The 17,529-nt window shown below is 43.2% G+C and overlaps 1 non-coding gene across 1 annotated transcript; it reads right to left on the bottom strand.

Moving 5' to 3' along the window:
- Positions 1–1,160: 1,160 nt before the first annotated feature.
- LOC144508141 (U2 spliceosomal RNA) lies at positions 1,161–1,359 on the bottom strand. The gene has a single exon (XR_013500229.1). It is a non-coding gene; the product is annotated as a U2 spliceosomal RNA (small nuclear RNA).
- Between the last annotated feature and the right edge of the window lie 16,170 nt (positions 1,360–17,529).

Raw genomic sequence — 17,529 nt, 5'->3', positions numbered from 1 at the left:
ACCCAAGCAGCTCACATTCATTACTGAGACAAAAGCTTTGAGTTTAATAGCGTTATCAGATTGTTAGAACAATATTTTCTCTAACAAGAGCAGGTATAATTATTGCCAACTCTTCCATGTGTCAGAGAGCCGCTCTCTCTGCTTTTTTTTCTTTCCCGCCCGGGCGCGCTGCTTCAGATTTTTTTCGAACTGCGCATGCTCAGTTCAGAGCTCCAATCGTTCTGGCAGCACTAAGCCCCACCCACTGCGCGGATCGGACTGGAGCCAGCAAAAAGCATATGGGCGCGCTGCAAAGAGGATTCCGGGCTCGGATCTGTACTACGCCCGGATCCCACCCTTAGACTCCAAATGGTAAAATCGGGCCCTATATCACTGCAGTTCTGAAAAATCTTAACTTCCATCTGAGCTTTATAATCCTGCTCCTAGTTCTTATGTTCTTACAGGAATTAAGGGTTATGGTGAGCGGGCGGGTAAGTGGAGATGGGTCAATGTAAAGATCAGCAATGATCTTGTTGAATGGTGGAGGAGGTTCAAGGGACCAGATGGCCTGCTCCTGCTCCTAGTTCTTATGTTCTAACTCTCCCCTATCTGTTCCACAACACCTTTGTAGATTTTGAGACCAATAAAAAATTGCTACACAGTGTCTTCACGTTGTTTCTGATGTTTAACTAACAGTTTGCTTTTCAAATCTGGCTTCCTTCACATGCTGCTTGCGAAGAGTCAAACAGCTATTCCTTCTGTTCGCTGAGATCAAAAACAGCTCCACCCCCTAATACAATTTTCCCTTGGATCTCTCACTTATTTTACCTAAATTCTTTAGAACTGCAGACTTCATTCCTGTTATCTCTTTTAATTTAACATTTAGACTGCAAAAGAAAAGTAAACTCCCTTCTTTCACATTTCCAATGACAGCGTTCCGTCACACCTTGCATATCTTACCTCACAACCCATTCAGATCTATTCCTGCTCTGTACCCATTCTTACTTCATCGCCTTAGGTAAACATACGTTTGCAGAATTGTTCGGCTCATTAACACATCAAATTTTTTTTTTGTATTTTTATTCCAATTCAATGAAATCAAGTCCAATTCAGAGTCTCAACAAGTTGAGACATTCCCGATCCAAGCTGACAAGACAGGGCTCTCACCTCCTGTCTTGGGCTTGATCTACATGATCCAAGCTGATTGGAGTAGGAATAGCTCCTCTTCCAAGGCTTGATCTCATTTGCACCTTAGCCAAAAGGCCGAGATGCCGCTTTTAAAAATTGCTTCAAATGAAGCTAAAATGTAACCTAATGACTTCAACCAAGCACAGCATGTCGTTACTACACTTGATCTTAGCCAAAAGGCCAAGAAGCGATTAACACATCAAATGCATCAGTTAAATTCACACAGTCACTCTGTCCTTGCCTTCATTACCTTACCTTACTCACATATTCCCATAGTTTAAACTCCATAACCAGAACCTTACTAGCAGGAAATATTCCAATTTCTTTAATTTCCCTAATATGTTTTCACAACAGTACAAATAACTCAGCATCCTGTAAGCACGCAAAGTGGTCAGTAGAACAAGAGAAGCCCCACACTCATGAAGTCAACGTAGCCACAATCTGTTGTGGTATTGGGTGAAATATCTAAATGGTCTAATGTTTGTAACGTCAACGAGGTTGAAAGGATTAAATTGTGAAAACTGCCCTTTGTGCATTTATATCTGAAACTACAAATACCTCATCTGTGACCAACATTACCTCACTTGCTATATTTTAAAAATGTCAAGTTTAATTAGGAGCCTGGTTAAAGTGACCATTTATAATCCGTATCTGGAAAGTTCTATAAGGTGAAACCACAGCAGAGGCAGACAGGTATTCAAACTGTGGCGAAACCAGAACTGGAATAAATCTTGACAAATGTTTTGCAGCTGTTTGAATCAATGTACTGCCAGTTATAATTGGGAATGACAACTCCTTCAAATGTAGACAGCATTACCTAATCAACTGGATAAACAGGTTGTCAATTATCCTATGTCAAAAATAACACATTTTTCAGTGAAGGAATGGAATAAGATTTGTCCCATTTGAATATTGCCATCTAAACAATGCTACAGCTGGGCCAATATGCTGATTCATCAAAATTTGGTCAACTCTGGAGGAAGTCAGGCACAAAGGACAAACCCGGATCTCCCATTTGACCCAGGCAGGCCTTGAACCTACAGAGAGGCTGGTTGGGCTGGGGCTGTTTTCCTTGGAGTAGAGAAGGCTGAGCGGGGTCCTGATAAGATGTACAACATCGTGGGATGGAGACAGGGTAGAGAGGAAGAAATATTTCCCCTTGACAGAGAGGGGACATGGATTTAAGGTAAGGGGCAGGAGATTTAGAGGGGATTTAAGGAAAAACGTTTTCACCCAGAGGGTGTTGGGAATCTGGAACTCACTGCCTGAAAGGGTGATAGAGGCAGGAACCCTCTCAGCATTTAAGAAGAAATACCATCAGTACTCGATGGGTCGAATGGCCTCCTTCTGCACTGTAGGGATTCCATTTTCTGTGTGGCTGGAACCACTGCTTTGTCACTTATAGGGATCAGAGGGCCTGTCTGCTTCCTGTCGAGATGCAGAATATTAGATTCTTATTCACTGCTGTTGATTGAATGATTTCACTTTCCATCAACATGTTAAGTCCTGTTGAAACTGTAAGTGGAATGTCACACATATGACTCGGTGAAGCTGTGTAAATTAAATAGATTTGTATAAGTTGTTTACTTTTTGTGACGATGTTTTACTTCATTTTGTGCTCAGAATTTCAAATGAGGTCACTGAAAAGTTAACAAGAAACTTGTAAATTGTCTGCAAACTACACATGAAGGTTTTCCTTCCTCCTCTTCACATGAAGCTTCTCAATTATTCCTGGTTTATTAATCAGATGACTGTCTGTTCACAGTGAAACCTGAGCAGAGGCCTCTTCAGCCCTGCATTCCTCCAAAACATTTCTCATGAAAATGTATCAATGGGCAATACCACATTTCTCACATTCAAGATGTCCCTGGCTACTGCAACTCTGCAACTTTGGCGAACATATCCAATATAATTCCTGCTAATGTGCTCCTTGAAAATGGTCAAGTTAAAAGCTCAGGTTTTATATTTTCTTAGGGTTGAAGAACGTGTTCAATCCAACTTCAGTCACCCTTTCAGTATAAAACCTCGAGTTTGTCTTTTGAGTCATGTTATTCGTTGTGTGAGAGATGTCGACATTGCTTCCCAAAGCCTCAGGTGCCTTAGCCTAGATGCTGCAGCTAGTAAACCAAGGAAAATAAGCAGAACAGATAAAAGATTTGCATGCAATGTCAAGTTGTAGGCTGTTGTCAAGGAATGTATAAGTTGGACAGCTGCGATATCGGACATTGTGAAACATGGCACCTGACAAGAGAGAGATTTTGAGTTTGAAAAGCTGAAGAGCACTGATTTGAAAGTTAGACTCTGTTCTTTGAGTTCAGATTGAACTTCACTGGCACAGTGTAGGAGGCAGAAAGGTCAGGAAAGAGGCAATGCAAGACCTCAGAGGAGGCAATAAGACCTCAGGGAAAATGCAATGGAAGACCCCAGGATGAGGGCACTGAAAGACTCCAGAAGGGCAACATGGAAACATAGAAAATTGGAACTGGAGGAGACTATTTGGTCCTTTGAGCCTGCTCCACCATTCATTATGATCGCGGCTGATCATCCAATTCAGAAACCTGTTTCACCATCCCCCCATATTCTTTGATCCCTTTCTTGAGTCGGTTGGTACATGTCCTCAGACTTTTGTATCTTTTTCCCGACGGAAGAAAGTGGAAGAGAGAATGTCCGAGGTGCGTGGGGTCCTTAATTATTCTGGCTGCTTTTCCGAGGCAGCGAGAAGTGTAGACGGAGTCAATGAATAGGAGGTTGGTTTGCTTGATAGACTGGGCATCATTCATGACCCTTTGTAGTTGTAGATTTGGCAGTTGGGGCTAAAGGGGGTCAAATGGTATGGGGAAAAGCAGGAACAAGTTATTGAGTTGGATGATCTGCTATGATCATAATGAATAATGGAGTGGGCTCAAAGGGCCAAATGGCCTCCTCCTGCTCCTATTTTCTACATTTCTATGGATTTGGACAACCACCCTGTGAGGCCTTAATATTAGTGGCCATCATGATAATAAAAGTATATCAATGTATATGGCCCCCACAGGTTAATCAGTACAAATGAAAGATTAAATATTTTTGAACTAGAGGTCATCCCCCGAAAATGTTAAAAATTGATCAAAAGGAAAGTATGTTTGTGCAGTTGGAAAAGAACAAGAAAAAGAAAAGAAAGGGAACAGGGAAGAAAAATAGAAGCCGGGTCAGAATGAGAGTGACGCTCTCATCACCTCTCCAAATGCGGTGAATGCTCCCTCGCACAGCGAGTGTATTCTTCACATTGATCTTTTCAGTGTGGCCTGAAAAAAATGATTCACATTCAAGCAATATACAATCAAATATCCCAAACAGAAGTATTATAAAACTCAGTGTATGTGAAAGGTGCAAAATCTGTCCAGAAGCAGCAGTTTCCTGGGCACGAGGCTGATTTCACCCACAGAACGGAACTGGCAAGTTCGGGTGAGGTGAGAATTCAGGCACAAACCTGATTTTCCACCTCTTGGCCCTATCTTACAGTTGATCGGTGTGGCAAGCTGGTAAGATCCCAAAGAGTTTCAGCTCCCCAATAATTCAATGCACAAGTGGTTAAAATGTAAAAAATAAATACCCATAGGGTTTAAGTAAAACTTCCTACTATTAATGCATTTTGGATGTGAAATGCATCAAGATTGGTAGAACATACAAAAAACATCATGTAATAGGACCATCAAGCATAGTTACCTAATGAAACATTGAGCATCATTTTGTCCTGGGTGAAGTCATAAGAGAAGGTACAATTGTGTCTTCGAGAAAGACTGAGTCTTCTGATGTTCAGTTGAAAGCCTGATTCACTCCACCGTGCGTTACCAGTAGATGCGCAGGGTGGAGAAGGTTAAAGTTAAATCCGGCTTCATAATGCTGGGTTTCAACAGATTTGTGTTCTCCGTGCCGTTGAGCTAGATCCACGCTGAGCTCAGGGTAGATGACTATCTTGCTTGATTGAAAGTATAGTTCACCCATTTCTCCAGACAAATATATAAGAGGAGATTGTATCAAAAATATTCAAAGTGCAGAATGAGCATGAAAACAGGAGAGCATTGTGTTCATTTTTTAGAAGACTTCCCAGACCATATCTTATGGCACCTGGAAATAAAAATCACAAATGTGATTCTTGCCAGTAGGGAGTGTGAGTGGAGCCTATTCACACCAGGAAGCTGGCTGCTGGCTCTAGGGACGCCATTGCACAGGCACTCAGTTCTCCCAGTACACTGTGTACCCCCCCTCCCTCCCCAACATTGCGTTGTCCCACCATCCTGAATCCTAATACAGAGTACCGCCTACGGAGCTGCCCCTACTCTACCTCCCCATTGTGGCACTGCCCCATCCACCCTGGCTAGGATAAATATCCTTTCTGCACCTATTCTGTCAAGTCGGAATTTTACACCCTTCAATGAATTTACAGGCGGGATTTTCCAGCCTCGCTCGTTCTGAAACTGTAAAATCCAGCCTGAGGTCAACGGACCTTTCTATTGTCTGCCCCTTGCCCGCTCCGATTCCCGTGACGGGCAGGGCGGTAAAATTCCAGCTCACCTCTCAGTCTTCAAAACTCTAGAGAATGCTGGCCCAGTTTCCTCAATCTCTCCTCACAGGACAATAACACGGCCAACCCAAGGGACCAATCTGATGAACTTTTGTTGGACTCTGTTTATAACACATATATCCTTCCTTAGGTAAGGGGACCAAGACTGTGCACAATATTCCAGGTGTGTTTCAGATTGGTTTTTTTTATTGGTTCCCTCACAGTTGAGTAGATTAATTCCTTTATGCATAACACTACATCCTATTAGATAGAACCATAGACTTATAGAAGGTTAATGGCACAGAAAGAGGCCATTTACCCCCATCCTGTCTGCACTGACCAAAAAACGAATCACCCAGCCTAATCCCACTTTTTGGTCCATATCGCTGCAGGTTACAAGACTTGAGGTACAAATCCAGATACCTTGCAAATAGGTTGTGAGCTTCTGCCTCTACTGCTCTTTCAAGTCATGAATTCCAGACATCACAAACCTTTGGATGAAAATGTTTTTTTTATCTCCTCTCTAATCTTTCTAGCAATCAATTTAAATCCATGTCCCCAAGTCACTGAGCTCTCTGCTCAAGTAAATAGGCCTTTCCCATCCGCTCTATCCGGGACTCTCACAATTTCGTACATCTCAATGTGACAGTACTATGCCTTTAATAAATGTATTTTTTAATCATGTTCTCTGCAGTTTTTGTCTGCTGTTTAAAGTTTTAAAGTTTATTTATTAGTGTCACAAGTAGGCTTACATTAATGCTGCAATGAAGCTACTGTGAAAATCCCCGAGTCGCCACACTCCGGCGCCTGTTCGGGTACACTGAGGGAGAATTTAACATGGCCAATGTACCTAACCAGCACGTCTTTCGGATTGTGGGAGGAAACTGGAGTACTCGGAGGAAACCCACGCAGACACTGGAGAACACGCAGACTCCAGACAGACAGTGATATGACGTGGAGATGATTTTTCCCCTGTGAGTTTGAAACCACCCAAAGGAATACCTCGCCTCATAATCTTATGCGAATGTGTGTGAGCTTGCAGGACGCTACTGGTTTTGGTAAATTAAAGCTGGATCTAACATTCTCTATCATGAACAATTAACAGGTCTTTATTTTAAAACTGGTGATAACCTTATTAAAACAATTAACAAACTGAATAAACTCCCCAATAGAATGCTGTCTGAATATTACAAGACTCATTCAGGAATAATGAAATAAATCCTTATAGAATACAGTCACTCTCAAATAGTATAATACCAGGTGTCTGTTGGAAGTATGAACTTACTTCTGATTCTTCAGTCTGGAACACTTTCTGAGTTAGTGTCTCTTTCTCTTTAGAAAGTGATTTTCTGAAGGATATATATATTAAACTTCAGGATTCCATATGAGAGTCCCGCCTCTCCTTCCTTCCCACTAAAGAGGTGACAAGCTTAATTCACTCAGAGGGTGGTGGGTGCGTGGAATGGGCTGCCGGCAACAGTGATGGAGGCGGATTCGATAGGGTCTTTTAAGAGACTTTTAGATAAGTACATGGAACTTAGTAAGATAGAGGGTTATAGGTAAGCCTAGTAATCACTAAGGTCGGGACATGTTCGGCACAACTTTGTGGGCTGAAGGGCCTGTATTGTGCTGTAGCTTTTCCATGTTTCTATGTTTCTATTATTTCCCCTTGTCCAGGTTTGAATACATAAGTTAAAGTTTATTTATTAGTCACAAGTAAGGCTTATATGAACACTGCAATGAAGTTACTGTAAAATTCCCCTAGTCGCCACATTCCAGCACGTGTCTCTAAATGCTTGTAGATCCTGTCTCTCAAAATATCTTCCAACAACTTACCCACTACAGATGTGAGCCTCACCAGCCTGTAGTTCCCAGGCTTTTCCCTGCAGCCCTTTTTAAACACAGGCACAACATTTGCCACCCTCCAATCTTCAGGCACCTCACCAGTGACTATTGACGATTCAAATATCTCTGCCAGGGGACCCGCAATTTCCTCCCTAGCCTCCCACAGTGCCCTGGGATACACTTCATCAGGCCCGGGGATTTATCTACCTTGATGTGCATTAAGACTCCAGCACCTCCTTCTCTGTTATATGTACACTCCTCAAGACATCGCTATTTATTTCCCCAAGTTCCCTAACAGCCATGCTTTTCACAACAGTAAGTACTGATGAGATATGTTCATTTAGGATCTCACCCATCTCTTGTGGATCCGCGCATAGATGATCTTGTTGATCCTTTAGAGGCCCTACTCTCTCCCTAGTTACTCTTTTGCCCTTTATGTATTTGTAGCTCCTTGGATTCTCTTTTGCCTTATCTGCCAAAACAATCTCATGTCCCCTTTTTGCCCTCCTGATTTCTCTCTTAACTCTACTCCTACACCCGCTATACTCTTCAAGAGATTCACTTGACCCCAGCTGCCTATGCATGTCATGTGCCTCTTTCTTCTTCTCGACCAGGGCCTCAAAATGTTTTATACAGTTCCAGCATCATCTCCCTGTTCTTACATTCTGTGCCTCAGCTAATAAATGAAAGGATTCCATTTGCCTTCATAACCACCTGATCAACCTGCCCTGTTACCTTTAAGGATCTGTGGACATTCACTCCAAGGTCTTTCACTTTTCCACATCTCTTACTGTCCTCTCATTTACTGTGCAATCCTTTGCCTTGTTTAACTTCCCCAAATACATGTTACCTGATTAACTACCATTGACATTCACAAAAACATTGCTTAAATGTTTGCTTTTCACACAGTGACTGCAATGGAATTTTCTGGTTGCTGTTCATAATGTTACTTTTAAATAAAATGCCAAATAAATATAACCAATAGCTGCCATTCCTTTCAGCTGGGGATCGGACAATTTTTGTATTTCCACGACCTGGTCGTTCTTCCCTTTATCATTAACAAACTTTAATGTTTGTGATGAGATAATTCTTCGAACACATTCAGACATTCCGCAAAGCAGCTTCATGCTTCTGTTTGTGGGAAAATCCAGTGTTTTTGATGTCATACTGCACCATCTACAATTATAACATGAATAGAGGGGAACTAACAATGAAATTTACACTGTTGTCAGAGAATGTTGTGTGAATTTCACTGGTCTGGCATGAAATCATTGAGGTTCAGTACAGAAAGAAGCTGCACCTTTCCAACTGTGTAACGTGATTAAGCTAAAGTGTTGTTATCTGATCCACCTGAGGTTAATATTGCATTGTCGGGGTTGGTTCAGATACACTTGCACCGATTCTCATTTAATCTCCTTGCCAATCAAAGTCAAACTTTATCCTTTATTATTCAGCCCTTAATTGTTTAACATTTGCACAGTACATTCAGCCAGAAGATGACAGAGGCACTACAGATATCAATGTCAACGGCTTTTCTGAGTAAGGGCAGAGTGATAAGGGTTACAGCAAAGTGCTATAAGATCATTTAAACATAAATCACACACAGCAGCTTCAACAAAACAAATATTTCCTGAAATGTGATATCTTGTCAATTAGTTGAATACAAAAAGTAACACAAGTAGATAGGGTGGTAAAGAAGGCGTATGGCATGCTTGCTTTATTGGTCGGGGCACTGAGTACAAGAGTCAGGGTGTCATGTTGCAGCTTTATAAAATTTTGGTTAGGCCACAATTAGAGTATTGCGTTCAATTCCAGTCACCACAAAACAGGAAGGATGTGGAGACTTTGGAGAGAGAAGCGAAGAGGTTTACCAGAATACTGACTGGATTAGAGGGCATGAGCTGTAAGGAGAGGCTGGACAAACTCGGGTTGTTTTAAGAACATAAGGACATAAACATAAGAACATAAGAACTAGGAGCAGGAGTAGGCCATCTGGCGCCTCGAGCCTGCCCCGCCATTCAATAAGATCATGGCTGATCTTTTTATGGACTCAGCTCCACTTACCCGCCCTCTCACCATAACCCTTAATTCCCTTACTGTTCAAAAATCTATCTATCCTTGCCTTAAAAACATTCAATGGTGTAGCCTCAACTGCTTCACTGGGCAGGGAATTCCACAGATTCACAACCCTTTGTGTGAAGAAGTTCCTCCTTAACTCAGTCCTAAATCTGCTTCTCCTTATTTTGAGGCCATGCCCCCGAGTTCTAGTTTCACCCGCCAGTGGAAACAACTTCCCTGCTCCTATCTTATCTATTCCCTTCATAATTTTATATGTTTCTATAAGATCTCCCCTCATTCTTCTGAATTCCAATGAGTATAGCCCCAGTCTACTCAGTCTCTCCTCATAAGCCGACCCTCTCAACTCCGGAATCAACCTAGTGAATCTCCTCTGCACCCCCTCCAGTGCCAGTATATCCTTTCTCAAGTACGGAGACCAAAACTGTACACAGTACTCCAGGTGTGGCCTCACCAGCACCTTATACAGCTGCAACATAACCTCGCTGTTTTAAAACTCCATCCCTCCAGCAATGAAGGACAAAATTCAATTTCCCTTCTTAATTACCTGCTGCACCTGCAAACCAACTCCTTGAGATTCCTGCACAAGGACACCCAGGTCCCTCTGCACAGCAGCATGCTGCAATTTTTTACCATTTTCTCTGGAGCGGCGGAGGCTGAGGGGAGACCTGATAGAAGTTGATAAAATGATGAGAGCCATAGATAGGATTGACAGTCAGAATCTTTTTCGCAGAGCTGAAATGTCTCATACTAGGGGGCACGCATTAAAGGCGAGAGGGGGAAAGTTCAAAGGAGACGTGAGGGGCAAGTTTTTTTTTTTTACACAGAGAGTGGTAGGAGTCTGGAACATGCTGCCAGGGATGGTGGTGGAGGCAGATATGATAGGGGCGTTTAAGGGGCTTTTAGATAAGCACATGAATATGCAAGGAGTAGAGGGATATGGAGCAAGGGCAGGCAGAAGCTACTAGTTTCATTTGGTGTCATTTGGTGCCATGTTTGGCCCAACACTGTGGGCTGAGGGACCTGATCTTGAGCTGTACATTAAAATGAACTAAAAAGAAAATGCTGCAAACACTCAGCAGGTCTAATAGAATCTGTGGAGAGAGAAACTGTTCAATGTTTCAGGTCTGATGCACCCTCTGTTTTGATTTTATATAAGAAAAGGCCATTTGGCCCATGAAGTTTGTCCCTCTGTTATTCTAGATTTCCTAGCTTGGTGTCCAGTGAGATCTACTTTTCCACTAACAGTCTGAGATGGAAGATGCTGACCCAGCTGAGGGAAAATATTGCCTGATTGGGAGGAATCGGGATGAGAAGCTAGAGTTAAACAGGGTGGGGTTATTTTCAGTGGGAATAAGCAAGAATATGTCGGACACTGAGAAAGTGCTGAGAGAGCACATACTGGTCATTGAGCAAAGAGGATCAAATTATAAAATTAGACATCACAAGACCAAGGTCAAGATACAGGACTAAATGGTCTCCTTTTGCACTGTAGATTCTATGATTCCACGAATAAGCACAAGAAAACTGTGAGAATGAGTCCATGTTTATTTGTTTTGAAGGGAAAGATTACCTTGTTTTGGTTAATAACTCTGACAAGTGTATGAATGTTGAGTTCACGCCCAATACCACAAGTGACAAAACTTGTGCGGTTTTGAGAAGTTGGTTTGCCAGGTATGGGTTGGCAGAGGCGTTGTTGTCAGATAATAGTCTACAGTTTATCCGAAAAGTGTGAAATAGTTCTGAGTAAGAATTAATACCACCATACCACCCTGCATTGAATGGTACCACAGAAAGTAGCGTACAGTTTGTGAAAAAATCTTTGCAGAAGTATTTGCAAGTGTTGGGAATCCATATCTCCAAGATTTTTTTATTGCAAAGGCAATGAATTATTGGAACACTTACTTGTGTATTTTAACAGTTACAAGTTCACTTTGATCTGTGAGCAAGCTTTTTACCACCAAGAAATCACATGACTTCAATTAAATGTCCAGCAAAACACTTGGAGAGATAAGATTTATTTGTTTACTTGAATTGTAATTGTTGGGGAGAAAATACTCCTTTCAGATGCTGGAAAATGCTCCTGATTTACTGGAAATAATCTGACTGAAAGGGGTTTTCAGTTTTGGAACTTGTGTTTTGGACTCAGTGGCCCTGATTTCACCGGCACCAGCCGTCCCAAAACCGGGGTGAGTGAGGCTCGCAGAACGGCATCCCCCATTGGCCTCGGGTGTGATCTTATGAGCCTCGGGCAGCTGGTAAAATCAGGGCCAGTGTGTTTTGGGAGCATGCCAAGTAGGAAGGTTGTTCCACTCTCCCTCTCCCTCCATGTCTTGCCTGGTGTTCAGTGTGGGCATTCACCTTCAGCCAGAAAGCCCTCATCGCAGTATAACTCATCTGTATTTGGAAGCCTGAGAAGCTGTGACAAGTGAGAGTTACCAGGGCTGAAGCTCTTTTGGAAAGAACTTTCAGACAACTACCATGACCAGTGAGCCATCTTCGCATGCAGGGCCAACAGATTTACTGCATCAAAACCCTTCAAACGTTATCCCTTTTAATAAAGTATTTCCACTGGCATGTTAACCAGCATGTAACTTGTTTCAAAAAACAAATTTTGCTGCATAATAAATTAATCATTCTGTGTTAATTGAAATAAGCCTACTTAAAATCTCTTTTATTCTGTGTATTAAAGAAGCAAAGAAAGGGAAGGTTGCTTATCTCTCATCCCCTCTCTCTCTCTCTCTCTCTCCCTTTCTTGCCTGGAGTTCAGTTTGGATATCCAAGTTTAGCCAAAAAACCCTTCTCTCAGTATAACTCATCTGTATTTGGAAGCTTGAAAAGCTGCGACAAGTGAGAGTTCCTAGGAACAGCAACATTGGCCATTTTGGTGAGTGAACTAAACATTTACACTTATGGTGTGTCCTGTGGGGAGTGAGGCTACAGAAATGGTGCTCTCCTCCTATCCCAGTCGTCACACTAGGTGGCAAGCGAGGCGGTAATTTCCATGTCTCTGCCTGACACAAGCTAGACAATTTTCTGAAAACAAAGTGAAGATGAGTCATAATGCACAAGACATGAAACTTCGCATTCAGTGCTGGTCAGAAGGGCATAGTGAAAAACCACTGAGCTGAAAAGTAGAAGGATGTGATAGGAGTTGTTATAGAGAGAATAGATGCATTTATATATCTGCTGAAGAGTGGAGAGAGATTCCAGCGGTGTCATATCGAGCATTTGCTTGAAAGAGGCAATTTGACAAAACGAGAGCATGAGAAACCTCCTTTGTCCAAATTCCTCTGACAGTCAAAAGCCAAGGTCCAAAAGAATGCACAAGTCAAAATTAAACTGTAGGTTTACCAATATTATAGTATTACAGTGTAAGCAGTATTACAGTATTACAGTGTTAAGCAGTATTACAGTATTACAGTATTAAGCAGTATTACAGTGCTACAGTATTAGTGTTACAGTATTACAGTATTTACCAGTATTACAGAATCCAGTGGCAAAGCAAAGTGAGTCTGAATTTTTGATTGAAACAAATCTGTCAAATTCCCAACCATTAAATGGAGTTAGTAGTCAAAATCTAGCTTTAATTTAACAGTATCAGAGATGTTGAGAGCAGTCTCAAGCTAATGGAAATGGAAGGAGATACCCACACAGAAAGAGAAGAAAACATGATTGGTTAACTGAAAGTGTGTAGGAGGGAAAGAGAAGGAAATTGTTTTCTGCATCATTTACTGCACAACAACACAAGAATTAGGAGCAAGACTGAGCCATCCAACCCTTCGAGCCTGCTCCATCGTCCAATAAGATCTGGTTCTGGTCTCAAATCTACTTTCCTCTCTGCCCCTCCCATCACAACTAACTCCCTTGTCAATTAAAAACCTGTCTAACTCAGCTTTGAATCAGTTGAGTAAACCTTCTTTGAACTGCCTCTAATCAATTTATAGCCTTTCCTAAGTAAGGAGATCAAAACTGTACACATACTCCTGATGTGGTCTCACTTTGGCCCCAAAGAGCTGAGGTAAATCTTCCCTATTTTTATATTCCATTCTCCTTGCAATAAGGGTCCTGAGGGATAGGATTTATGACCATTTGGAAAGATGTAGCTTAATCCAGGATAGTCAACATAGATTCATGAAGGGTAAGTCTTGCCTCACAAATTTGATTGAATTCTTTGAGGAGGTAAATAAATGTGAAGATGAAGGTACAGGAGTTGATGTCATATACATGGATTTTAGTAAGGCGTTTGATAAGGTCCCCCATGGTCGGCTCATGAAGAAAGTAAGGGGGTGTGGGATAGAGGGAAATTTGGCCGATTGGATAAGTAACTGGCTATCTCATGGAAGACAGAGGGTGGTGGTGGATGGATTCAGATTGGAGACCAGTACCAGCGGAGTACCACAGGGATCAGTGCTGGGTCCTCTGCTTTTTGTGATTTTTATCAATAACTTGGAGGAGGGGGCTGAAGGGCTGATCAGTAAATTTGATGATGACACCAAGATTGGTGGAGTAGTGGATGAAGTGGAGGGCTGTTGTCGGCTGCAAAGAGACATTGATAGGATGCAGAGCTGGGCCGAAAAATGGCAGATGGAGTTTAACCCTGATAAGTGCGAGGTGATTCATTTTGGTAGGACAAATTTGAATGCGGATTACAGGGTCAACGGTAGGGTTCTGAGGAATGTGGAAGAACAGAGAGATCTTGGGGTTCATATCCACAGATCTCTGAAAGTTGCCACTCAGTTGGATAGAGCCGTGACGAAGGCCTATAGCGTGTTAACATTTATTAACAGGGGGTTGGAGTTTAAGAGCCGTGGGGTTATGCTGCAACTGTACAGGACCTTGGTGGAATATTGTGTGCAGTTCTGGTCACCTCACTATAAGAAGGATGTGGAAGCATTGGAGAGAGTGCAAAAGAGATTTACCAGGATGCTGCCTGGTTTGGAGGGTAGGTCTTATGAGGAAAGGTTGAGGGACCTAGGGCTTTTCTCTTTAGAGCGGGGGAGGTTGAGAGGCGACTTAATAGAAGTTTATAAGATGATGAGGGGGATAGATAGAGTGGACGTTCAGAGACTATTTCCTCGGGTGGATGTAGCTGTTACTAGGGGGCATAACTATAAGGTTCACGGTGGGAGATATAGGAAGGATATCAGAGGTAGGTTCTTCACGCAGAGAGTGGTTGGGGTGTGGAATGGGCTGCCTGCTGTGATAGTGGAGTCGGACACTTTAGGAACTTTCAAGCGGTTATTGGATAGGCACATGGAGCACACCAGGATGATAGGGAGTGGGATAGCTTGATCTTGGTTTCGGACAAAGCTCGGCACAACATAGAGGGCCGAAGGGCCTGTTCTGTGCTGTACTGTTCTATGTTCAATGTTCTATGTTTAAATACCAACATTCCAAATGCCTTCCTAATCACTTGCTGCAGCTGCATTTTTGTGATTCATGTACCAGGACACCTGGATCCCTTTGTGCCGTGGAAAGTAAAATACAAACTGCTTTTCTATTCTGGGCAAGTTCCCTCATTAAACTTTATCTGTCAAATTTTTACCAACTCATTGAAACTTTCTGTGTCCCATTGTGGGTTCTTTAAATTCCTCTTTACAACTATCTTTCCTGCGTATCTTGGTGTTATCGGAAAATTTAGCACATGTCCCTTCATCCAAGTTATTGATACGGATTTTAAATAGTTGGCACGCCAGAACTGACCCCTGCGGCATTCCAATTGTTACAACTTGAGAAACCTAAAAAGACCCACTCACCCCTACTCTTAGGGCCCGATTTTACCATTGCGTTGTGCAATGGTAAAATAAGAACATAAGAACATAAGAAATAGGAGCAGGAGTAGGCCATCTGGCCCTTCGAGCCTGCCCCGCCATTCAACAAGATCATGGCTGATCTGAAGCGAATCAGTTCCACTTACCCGCCTGCTCCCCATATCCCCTAATTCCCTTATCGATCAGAAAACTATCTACCCGTGATTTAAACATATTCAACGAGGAAGCCTCGACCACTTCAGTGGGCAGAGAATTCCAGAGAATCACTACCCTCTGAGAGAAGAAGTTCCCCCTCAACCGGCCCCCCCTTATTTTGAGGCTGTGCCCTCTAGTTCTGGTTTCCCTTCTAAGTGGAAAGAATCTCTCCACCTCTACCCTATCCAGCCCCTTCATTATCTTATATGTCTCTATAAGATCACCCCTCATCCTTCTAAACTCCAACGAGTACAGACCCAATCTGTTTAATCTCTCCTCATAAGCTACACCCCTCATCTCCGGTATCAACCTGGTGAACCTTCTCTGCACTCCCTCCAAGGCCAATATATCCTTTCGCAAATAAGGGGACCAAAACTGCACACAGTACTCCAGTTGCGGCCTCACCAGTGCCTTGTACAGTTGCAGCAAGACCTCCCTGCTTTTATACTCCATCCCCTTCGCGATAAAGGCCAACATTCCATTCGCCTTCTTGATCACCTGCTGCACCTGCAGACTGAATTTTTGCGATTCGTGCACAAGGACCCCCAGGTCCCTCTGCACAGTCGCACGATGTAATTTTTCTCCATTTAAATAATATTCCAATTTACTATTATTTCTTCCAAAGTGGATAACCTCACATTTGCTAACGTTATATTCCATCTGCCAGATCCTCGCCCGCTCGCTCAGCCTATCCAAATCTCTCTGCAGACTTTCCGCGTCCTCCACGCAATTCGCTTTCCCACTCACCTTCGTGTCATCAGCAAACTTGAATACCCTACATTCAGTCCCCTCCTCCAGATCATCTATGTAAATGGTAAACAATTGAGGCCCCAGCACCGATCCCTGCGGCACGCCACTGGTCACCAACTGCCAACCAGAAAAGCACCCATTTATCCCAACTCTCTGCTTCCTGTTAGATAGCCAATCCCCAATCCACGCCAACACCTTACCCCTAACTCCGTGTACCCCAATTTTCTGCAGCAACCTTTTGTGAGGCACCTTATCGAACGCCTTCTGGAAATCTAAAAACACCACATCCACCGGTTCCCCTCTGTCAACCGCACTAGTGACATCTTCATAAAAGTCCAGTAGATTCGTCAAACACGACTTTCCCTTCATGAATCCATGCTGCGTCTGCTTGATCGAACCATTCTTATTCAGGTGCTCTGTTATTTCCTCTTTAATAATGGACTCTGCATCTTCCCAACTACGGACGTTAAGCTAACCGGCCTGTAGTTACCCGCCTTTTGTCTACTTCCTTTTTTAAACAGCGGTGTAACAGTAGCTGTTTTCCAGTCAGCCGGCACTACCCCAGAGTCCAGCGAATTTTGATAAGTTACTACTAACGCATCTGCTATTACCTCAGCCATTTCTTTCAGTACCCTGGGATGCATTCCATCCGGGCCCGGGGACTTGTCTACCTTCAGTCCTATTAGTCTACCAAGCACCACCTCCTTAGTAATACATACATTTAAATTGAATTAATGAGCTGCCCGCCCAACTTTACCAGCATTTCCCCCTTTACCATCACGTTCGCCCGTCCAGATTCGGCGTGAAACAGACCTGCTCGGCAAACGTCTGTTTCGGGCGCTCCAGCTTCTGAAGAGGTAAGTTCAGAGCTTCCAACAGCTCTCTGACTCAGATCGGTGGTGGGGGGTGGTGAGGGAGGCGGGTCAGATGTATCTCTGGTGGGGGGGGTGGGGGGGCGGAGGGAGGACAGATCATTCTCTGGTGCGGAGGTGGGTGGGGGGAGAGAGGCCAGATCATTGTCTTATTGGCAGGGGGGGGGGGGGAGGAGGGCAGAGGGACCCCAGATTATTGTCTGGTGGTGGGGGGGGGGGGGGGAGGAGGGAGGCCCAATCATTCTCTGGTGGGGGGAGTTGGAGGAGGGAGTCCACTGCCACTCTGCGGGCGATTGGTGGGAGGAAA

Source organism: Mustelus asterias, chromosome 19 (assembly GCF_964213995.1).
Source record: "Mustelus asterias chromosome 19, sMusAst1.hap1.1, whole genome shotgun sequence".
Taxonomy (NCBI): Eukaryota; Metazoa; Chordata; class Chondrichthyes; order Carcharhiniformes; family Triakidae; genus Mustelus; species Mustelus asterias.
Note: the sequence above shows the minus strand (reverse complement) of the source record. Positions and strands in the feature narration are given on the sequence as shown.